Here is a 10,406-nt window from a genome sequence, read left to right as displayed (position 1 = left end):
TCTAAGCTCCAATAAGTAACAGCCTGGTGTCATCTGGCTCAAACACTCCTCATTTGCTAACCCTTTCATTCCCTGAATTAATCTTGTGAACCTTCTCTGGCCCCTCTCTAAAACCAGCCCATCTTTTCTTAGACAAGGGGCCCAAAACCACTCATCATATTGACTTCCTACACAAATTCACCTCCACTTTAGCTTTGTTTCATGCTGCTATGCAAGCTGTGATCCTAATCACTGATCTGTAACACATCTAGTTTCATTATAGACTAATGCCTAATAAGGCTACATTATTCCCTTTTTCAATTTTCCTCTCTGCATTTCACCCCCAACAAGTGTTCATCTACAGGGTTAATGGGATACAGCTCAATTTACGAATATAAGAATGTCAGAAGTGGGGACTTCTGTTCAATTCCATACGCAACTCTTCTGTAAATTAGGACATAGACCAAGATGTGTGAGTGATGCCCACATTGCTTACACCAACGCGTCTTCTCAATGTTGACATATTGTATGTAACCACCAACAACTAACAAACTTTCCTCTGAGTAGATTAGATTAGGTAAATTTATTGTCATATACACCAGTATGCAACAAAATTTCTCATTTGCATGAGGCTCACAGAGTAAACAGTATACATGGTAATAATAAATACAATAGTAAATACAAAAGACAACAGCAGAATTGTGCAAAGGCTATCGTGCAAATTGAAGTAGTGCAAAAAAAAGTCTCCTGAAGTGACAATAGCAGAATAACTGAAATAGGTAGAGTTAAGAGTACAAGAACACGGCAGCTCCATCAGGAAGGGGGTGTGAAAGAGCTGAATTATTCAAGGTTCTGACAGCAGTAGGGAAGAAGCAGTTCTTTAATTCTGGAGGAAGGACTGAAGCAGCTGGATAATTGGAGTTACTCTGTGAGCCAACAGAAATTCAATATCCTTACATAAGACATTCCCTTTGTCCTACCAACCTCTATCAGTCTCTTTCTGTAGCTTAAAACTAACTTGCTTTTTCTGTCCTGATGAAGGGTCTCAGTGTGAAATGTTGGCAATTTATTTCCTTCTATTGATGCTGCTTGACTCACTGAGTTCTTTCAGAATTTTGTGTGTGTTGTTTTTTTTCCTCTTGTCTAGTTCTGAAAAAGATCCTTCAACCTGAAACATTAATTCTGTTTTTCTTTCTAAAGGTACTGCCTGACCTGCTATGTGTTTCTAGCATTTCCTGGGTTTTTTTTCAGACTTCTGGCATCTGCAGATACTGACTTTCATATCTTGAAATTCCTTTGGTTCTCAGGTTACCTTCAGTGACAAACATCTGCCAAGTTTGGCCTGTATGTGACTCCAGAATCATTAATGTGTTTGATTGTAATTTGCCCTTGCAGTTTAAGGGCAAATAGATGTGGGTATTGCCATTGATACCCACATTTTAGGTTGCACTCCAGCAGGAACAATTTCTCTTAGGAGCATTCAGCTTCCCCCAGTTGAACCCAAACAGTGCAACAACTGCTATTTATGAGTAAGAATGTGTCTGATCCCATATCACTTTAGTACTGGGTATAGTATTGTCATGTGAATCACATCACAGCAATCCCTCCTTTCCACCTCATGGGGGTAATAATTTCAATAAAATGCTAATTTCGGATTCTCACATTCATCGTTATACAGATGTCAGCACTGGCTTGCACTGAGAAGTTGCTGTTCTTTTGTCCTGATCGGATTTTTTGTTCACATTGTGCGCTCAATGTTGATTTTGCTGCCTTTGTGTTATCTTGAGGCTGATAGTGTCTTTTGTTTACTCTTGTGTGCCCTACTTTGGGTGAGTACAAAAACACATCCATCACCCAGTGCTAGTGAACTGTAATTTAACAGCTGAAAGGTCACAATGGAGTGAGGTTGTACCTGTACAGTTCATTTGAGACAGGTATGGCAACTTGCAGCTTTAATGGTCTATATCCAATTGGCATTAAAATAGAGAGCCTGAACAAACAAAATAAATCTAGTCAGGCTGCTTTGGACAGATGCAGGCCTTTAAACAATGTTGCAATCAGCCTGAAATTAGCTTTGAGATGTATAGGCCCCTTTTAGTAGGCAACTGAAAAGAAAACAAAACAGGCACATTATTAAAAAAACAGCTGTTGCTCTTGGGAAAGGGAAAGTTCGACTTCAGTGATTTTCCCTGCCATGCCTTCAATCTGGAGTGAGTTTCTGAAAAACAAGCATAATTGCATGTTATTACCAGAACTGGATATCATCCAGAAAACATCAGATTAATATGCCCATGCTGGGTAGAATTGTGTCAAAAGGGTAGTTCCACTGGGAGAGGCAACAGTAAATGTCAATGTACTGGAAATAAGTAAAGATTTAAGTTGTACAAGAAGCTCAGCCTCATGTTTTTTTTCCATCTGTCATGTAAAAGTAAAAAATACTTAGGGAAGACGTTTGACCGATTGACTTTGTATGCTGGTAAAGGAGAAACACATGACTAATTCTATCACATAGTTCTTCACTTGGATGTATGCTAGGGATGACTGTACATACAGGTGTCTAATATATGACCTAGATAAACCTCTAAATGGGTTAGATGGGTCATTTTGATCTCATTGTCATACCTTCCTCGTGGCAGCATTCCTGCCTGACTCTGTCCGTATGCTTGCACACACATGCCCACTAACATCAGATCAAATTTCTTTTCTTCATTTATGTTGTTTCATCTTACTTCTTATTCCACAGTAAGGCCATTCCATAAAGACAGCTTCTCATCTTTCAGCAGTGCCAACAAAATATCAAAGATAATGTGACAAATATAAACATTGTGCAGTGATTTATGGTTTGTTTTAATCAGATATCCATGGTCATTAGTCTCTGCAGGGAATCCGTATGGAGTGTCATTAGTGGCCTGGCACTTTACCACTGGACCACCCCAATTATAACTGAATGCAATATAATTGTAATTTTAACACAGTCCTAATTGATAAACATTTTCCTATCATGTAGAAGGATTTAGGAGAGCCACCATTTAATTATATTTTCTTCCTTTCCATTGCAAAGTGAGATTAAACAATTCCCATGTGCCAAGAGTCTAGCATATAAGAAATCTACACTGCTTGGCATTTCTTTGTGTTAGCAAAGCTTATTTTTTGCTCAATTTTGGCAGCCTTTTATGTGCTTGATAGTCTTGTTTAATATAACTGCTCCCTTGAGCTTGATTAAGTTTCAATAAGGGCCAACTGCTTGTTACACCTTTAACAAATTCTTTGACTTTTTTTTGTGTTTCAACCACCTGGTCATATTTGCTCAGTGGGGTTGCAGTGGTAGATAGCTGTTGCTGCAGTCGGGCTTCAAAGGGTTATGTCAGTTAGCGTTAATACTAAAGATCAAGTGGGCAGACAGTAGGGTTACACCAAAACAAAGCACAGCCTTATCTCTGCCAGTTGTCAGTCAGCAAAGCCCTGCGAGCACCAAGTAACTTGGCAGGCAGTTCTGATCAGCAACCAACCACTTGTCAGTTCTCTGTTGTGACCAGAATAACTCCTTCATCTTGCACTTGTACATAGTGCTTACTTTAACACCCTAGGCAACGTGTGTAACCTTGCCTTGGTTTAAATATTTAGATTACAGTTAGAAATCTTTTAAAATGTTTGATTTGAACTTCATCAAATTCAACAGAAGGCCAACTTTTCAGCTGACCTGTTCCAACTGTTATATTTCAAAAGTTCAAAACAAAGTTTGATATTATATTGTTAATATACCATCAAATCATTTTTAACTATAATTGTGGGATGACAATATATTAAAAAACCACAAGTAGATGAACATCAATTAGCTATAGAGCATAATGATCAATAATAATAAAGATGAACCACTTTATCCAATACATCCTTTCTGTCTAACATTACTGTGACATGTAATAGGTAGACCAATGAAACTTGTAGTATTTTAGTCAACTTACTGGCTGTTTCTTTAATCAGTTTACTTATCTTGAACCTTGCAGGATCATACAGCACAGAAGAGACTGGCTGTATGAAACAGCTAGCCAATTTGCTTCTCAGCTGAGTCTGGGATTTAAAGTGACAAACTTCCATTTCAGTGCAGTGAGTTCAGAGTGGCTGATGAGGCCAGTTTTGGATCTGCAGACTCTGCCAAAGGTACAGGAGGAGGTGGATGAAGGGGCAGTTTGGTGAGTAGAATGGGGGGGGGATGTTACCCCTTTTCCTAATATTTGCACTGGCCTTCTGTGAAAAAGGGACTTCAGTTGCTCATTGTTGTTGTGAATGCTCCTTTTCCACTTTAGATGTTGATGGGCCAGGGATCCTTTGGAGTTGATGGAAAAGTTAAATTTTTTGTCATCTTTGAATTATTTCCTCTCTCCACAGCAGAACTCAGAACGGAGTTTGTGTTTTGGGACCATGGTGTCAGGCATGCTAATAATGTAGTCTGCCCATCTGAGCCAACTAAATGTAATTAGTTCCTCAATGTTAGTGATGTTGGCCTGGGAGAAGATTCTGACATTTGTTCATTTATTCTCTGGACAGCTTTGTGGACACAACAACAGTGGTACCTCTCGAATGTTTTAAAGTGCTTGGTGTAGGTATTTCATATCTGTAAAGCGTACACAATGACAGAATTCTCTGTTGCCCGTTAGACCAAGTGTTCTTTGCAGGGTTTGCAGTCTCAACGTTGAAACAGTCTTAACCTCTGTCAGCTGAAGTATATGCTGGTACACCAGAGTCAGTGGCGAACTTCATCATCAACTCTCTGCCTTCACTGAGAGGTGGCTCCTGAGATGGGAAAACTTCCAGTTTGTCCAATTAATCCCTTCACCTTGCACTTTCCTCAAAGCTATATAAAAATTTTTTCAAGTATTTACCAAATGTTCCCTTGCTTCCAGCACCCTTTCAGGCAGTGCATGGCAACAGTTCCCCGATGGAATCCACAACTCCTCATGCACCCCTGGTTCTTACTCCAGGAATCAGTTAAACAGCTTAAGTGGCACTGAGTTACCAAACAAGGCTTTGAATTCATTCTTTTGGAATTTATGTGCCTGGTAGAAGGTGAGAGATCAGATTTGCTGTATTTATAAGTATTCCTCTAAAATCAAAACAAAGTTAAAAACTTAAGACAGGGCAATTACTACTTGAATAATTAGAGTACCCAAATTGTATTTTCCACAGTAAGGAACTCTAATCCTAAATTGCGTACAGGCTTTCCTTGGAAAAATACGAATTCAAGACTAATTTGACTGCCTTTTCTGTCTAGCTGTTCTCAAGGTTCCCATGAGAAAGAAAGAGTCCAAAACAAACAGAGAGGACAATAAACAAGCTCACCTCGCTGTGAAAGGTACAAATGAAATTAGCCTCTTGCGAGAAAGCAAAGATGTTTCAACTCACTGCAATAATGTCATGCCGGTAAGGAAATGTTGTCTTTTGGGATGAAAAATTGCACATAAGCATTCAGCTGAGCTCTATTCATCTTAAGCTCTTGTCGAACCCAGGCACAAAAGGATGCAACTGTTGGGCCAGCCCCTTTAGGCTTGCTGTATAGAGCTGGACAGTGCCTGGTACTTTGAGGTGTCAGACCTTTTGTACCGGGTACTAGTTTATGATACTCATGTCAAGCATTTCAGTCAATGAGCACTTTGTCCAGGGCTCTGACTAGGGCAGTGGGAAAACTGCCCACTCCTATCCCATCGCCATCCATCTTCCTCCAGCCTGTTGTCCACTTTTCCCTCTTTGGATATTGAGGGTCCCCAGTTAATGTACTGGAAAATTGCTCAGCATGTTTATGGGAGCCTGATAAATGAAGGAAAAATAAAATTCACTTGGAGGGAGACTTTTTCCCACTGAAATCATGGAGCAGCCCTTTGCTTGTCAGTTGTGACCCCTATTAAAATGTTTGAATGGGATTCCAGAGGTGTGTGTTGCAATCTGTCCAAGCTGCACTTACCAATTGATATTGTATTTACAAAGGGGCCTATTATAATGATGCTACTCTGTAACATTCCAGTTCCACATTGTATTCCGATATATGTTCATTAATGCTAATAATAAGATGAAAAAAATAAAATAAGTGCCTGACTTTTATTAGAATAAAAACTGGGGGAGAACATAACATTTTGCCTTTACTCAAAGTGAGCATCAAGCTTATGACATCTTTTAATATTTTATACTCTTAATAAGTAAAGTTTTTGAATGACCGATTGATTTTTATACCTAAGGTTTTAATTAAATAACCAATTACCACTAACTTAAAATAATAAGGAAAGCAGTAATTATTGTCAAACTGGAAAAATAAATGATATATCACAGATCCTTCCTTCAAAAGATGATGTCTTTTTTTTCAAATTTAAAGCAGAAACCTGTAAGAAATGTATTTCTTTTAGATTCTGTCAGTTGTAAACATACCTTTCATCTTCTGAGGAGTGGAATACGACTTGGTGCTGAAATAAATTAAGGATAACTTACTACTGATGCTACTCGTGGCAGTTCTCTTATAAGTATGAATCAACCATAACTCTCAAGAAGTACTGTTAGTTGGAATTGAATTATGATATCCTATTGAAAGAGAAAATACACAATGGTTACTCATCTTTTGTCACTGTTTGTCCATTACCATGTCTCTTTTATTTAGTAATCAAGGTAGTAATTAATGTATTTTCCAGGCACTCGCTAATATTTCGATAACTACAACTGTGAATGGTTAATTCTGCACCTACTACGTTCTCTGCATAAGATAATAAAGTCATAATTTCTCAGTCTGATTTAGAATCAGAATTGGGTGGCCTAAAATCTAAAACATTTCAGCACTTACCTCCCAGCTAGACAACCATGGGTTTGGAGTCCGTGTCTGACTGCCAGTCAAAGCCATTTTTTCCTACCTGAGTGAGTTTATTCAATTCCTGGCAATAACCTATGCCACGCGATTGGAACATTTCTTCTCCAGGGGGGTTGGGGACACAGGGTCGAAAGGGGCCATGGATGAGGTGGCGGGGTTAACCTACCGCTCTTCAGCTCGTGCTTCCTGCCAGCCAATGACAATAGTACTGGTGGTGCATGGGGTGGAGTTAATAATTTACCCACATTGCTGCCAAGAGTTGACCTCCTAATGCCTAGGAACATTAAATATACTGCAAGGAAAATAAAAAGAGTTCTCTATAGACAAACAGTAATTTGATATTTGCTTGTTTATGGAAAAAGATGAACATTCATACATTCATGTATCTTGCTTCAAAGTTATTTCTATGTTTCCCATATGTGCTTGTGGACATAATGTGATCTGCACACTTGCTTTTTAGGGAACTGTTTTGTTTATGTAAACATTTATATTTAATTTGTCCTGTTTTTAATAGGGAAACTGCAACTTATAACCTCCCTGAACTATTTCACTTCATTCTAACTTCATTAGCCTCACGTGTATGGAAAAGGTGCCGGGAAGATATTTATCAAAGTCCCAGGCTTAATAAAATGGGTAGTCAGGAATCTTTTGCATGTCATGGTTTTTGTCAAATGGCACAGGAGGGAATACAGATCCATTTCCTCATTAGTAAACTGAAATCGGAATAAAAATGCAATTAGATTTTTTTAAATGTAAAATAAAACTCTCCAGACTAGGTGTGGGTTAAGAAGTCAAGTCATATTTTAAACTTTTCTTTAAGTTACCCTACTTATGTGCCTTTTAATTTATGGTGTAGCAATGGGTCAGTTGCTATTTGGAGGTATGAGCATCTTGGTTAATTGCATACCTTTTCATGGCATAACATGTTAAGGGTTAAAGGAAAAGAGTGCATCTTTTGAATAATGAAGGACTAGATCAAATAGATAAAATACATACAGATGATAAACATAAGAAGGTCTGCAACTGCTGGAAGTCCAAAGCAACACATACAAAATGCTGGAAGAACTCGGAAAGTCAGGCAGCATCTGTAGAAATGAATAAACTGTTGATGTTTTGGGCTGAGACCCTTCTTCAGGACTCATACAGGGCTTATTGATTAGGAGCTTGCAACTTCTCACCTCTGAGTGTAGTTGAGAAAACATATGAAGTCAGAAAAAGATATAACAACTGGCCTTTTGAGAATCGTTGTACCATTCATGAAGATGATGGCAAATCCTCTATCTAAACACCATTTTCCTGCCATCTCCAAATCCCCTGGTTCTCTTTCTATCCAGAAACCTTTTGTTCTCAGTTTTGAATGCACTCAAAGACTAAGCATCCATAGTTCTTCATGGTAGAGAATTTCAAGGATTCAACAACATTGAAGTAAAGAAATTCTTCCTCACCTCAATCCTAAATAGTCTAGCAGTTATTGTTAATCAGTGGCCTCTAATTTTCATCTCCTCAGCTAGGGATACCTTCTACCTGCATCCAGACTTACCAGTTCAAAGTTTCAATGAAATATTTCATTTCTTACAAACACCAAAGAATGCAGTAATAGTCTACTCAGTTTTCCCATATGGCACAGCTCTGCTGAATCTTCATTACACTTCCTCTGCTGTTTCAGTAAGGTACAAAATCTTCAAGGCTCCATATAATTGCAGCAAGCCGTCATTTTACTGTATTCAAACTCTCTTACAATAAAAGTACAATTAATATCTAAGATGGGTGGCCTTCTTGGATATTTATAGATGTTTTCAGTCTTTGGGAAATAAATGACGTTAGGAAGTAAAGAGAATTATGACCAGAAATTCCAATGTTTCCTCAGTTCCAGGGCCAAATCTTACACTGCTGATTAAAACTCACAGATATTTCCCGGGTACTTTCTGCAGTGATTGTCTTGTGTATAGTATGGGGGTGGCTGGAGAGGTGGGAGTGGGTGACATAAAGTGTGAAGAGGTGAGAGAAGGTTTTCCAGCTTGTGCCATTCATGAATTACTAAACTTTCTTGCTGTCCACAAGGAAAAAATTATCAGGGTAACACTGGACCAAGAGGAATATTGAACTTGGCTACAACTGCATCTGAAGGAATTGAAGGACTCCTGGCCTTTTGGCTAAGATCAAATGTAGGCTTAATTTAAGTTCTAAAAGCATTAGTGCATTAGTGCTTTAAGAATTACTGCTTTCTTTAATATGAACTTTCTCTCTTGGGACTGACATTTCAGTTGCTTCAATCTGCTACCACTAACAGACTTTCAACTTTTCATTTACTTAAGATTAGCTTTTCTTTGCCATAATTCATTTGAGTTTACCCTGTAAATGATTGGATAAGAGGAAAACAGGGTGATTATAGTCCCCGTTAAATGTCTATTTACTAATCCCACAAGACATTACATTTTCTATCATTGGTTATACACACATTTTAATTTTGATAATTAGTATAAATGAATATGCTTTCGTTCTCAGGAACCATCTTAAAACTAAATAATAGTTGGATTATTATATTGAAAGCAGGGTAATAAATGGATATATGGATTTCTGGATTCATTTTCCACTCTGAATTCTACTTAACAGTGAGGTGACTAACTGAAAGCCCCGGAGGTGGTTAAATTTAAGTCAAACAGTGGTTGCAGTTATAATTTCCCACTTTACCCTTTTTGTATGTCTTAGGGTCACAACATTGGTCTCAGCAGTCTCTTAACACACAGATGTTACAGTAACACACTCAGGAAATCAAGACTAACTGTGGCCTTTAACCTCTGCCGTCAGCTGATCCACTGTGGCACTGTGAAATATGTACTCGACTTCTATAAATTAGCATTTTTTCCCACCATCTCCTTTCTTCTTCTAGGCGCCTTTTCTTCTGTTCCGTTGGTCTGTAGTCCTAGCACTGGCGCTTGCACAGTTGCTCACAGTCTGACCTGTTGCTCCTCAGAGGTCAAAGGTCTCCAACCTCAGGGCATGACTTTTGCTGAAGGGTGCCTGACAGATCACCTCTGTCCCAACAAAAGGTCACTGAGACAAACAACTGCAGCCTATATATCAGCTTTTACACTTTCCTGACACTTTCCCAACTCACTTTCCTCTCTGGGAACAAAGAAGCTCAAAGGTTTCCCTGCCCAGATGATGATGAATAGTGACTAGTCTCTGATACCAATCTTCAGCCCTGCAACATGAATCTTTTTATTTGCTGGAACAAGCATATATATTATTTTGCACTTTTGACTGAAGTATTCATTGTAGAACAGTTGTCTTCCTAACAAAAGACTGAGAGTTTCAGTGTGGATCTGAACAGAGCAGAGAATTAACTCTTATATGACTAGCAACCACAAATTAAAAGATAGCTGTTTTTTTCTCTAGAATATAAGTATTTACAGAGATATAGCCTCATTGTCTGCATGGTCTCCACACATGATTATTTTTTTAAAAAGCCGGGTGTAAAAGCTTATGTGGGCAGGCAAATAGTTGTCAGAACTGTATGTTCATTAAAGAGAAAAAATCAGAACAGAAACTCCCTAACTCTGGGGCCAGCATTTTGAAAGTT

General features: G+C 38.4%; 1 long non-coding RNA gene across 1 annotated transcript; it reads right to left on the bottom strand.

Moving 5' to 3' along the window:
* Window positions 1-543: 543 nt before the first annotated feature.
* LOC140718732 (uncharacterized) lies at window positions 544-6,516 on the bottom strand. The gene is made up of 2 exons (XR_012096769.1): window positions 6,394-6,516; window positions 544-2,197 (listed from the first exon to the last, which is right to left on the bottom strand). It is a non-coding gene; the product is annotated as an uncharacterized lncRNA (long non-coding RNA).
* Window positions 6,517-10,406: the final 3,890 nt, after the last annotated feature.

Source organism: Hemitrygon akajei, chromosome 30 (genome assembly GCF_048418815.1).
Source record: "Hemitrygon akajei chromosome 30, sHemAka1.3, whole genome shotgun sequence".
Taxonomy (NCBI): domain Eukaryota; kingdom Metazoa; phylum Chordata; class Chondrichthyes; order Myliobatiformes; family Dasyatidae; genus Hemitrygon; species Hemitrygon akajei.
The sequence above is the reverse complement of the archived record's forward strand: the minus strand, read 5'-3'. Positions and strand labels throughout refer to the sequence as shown.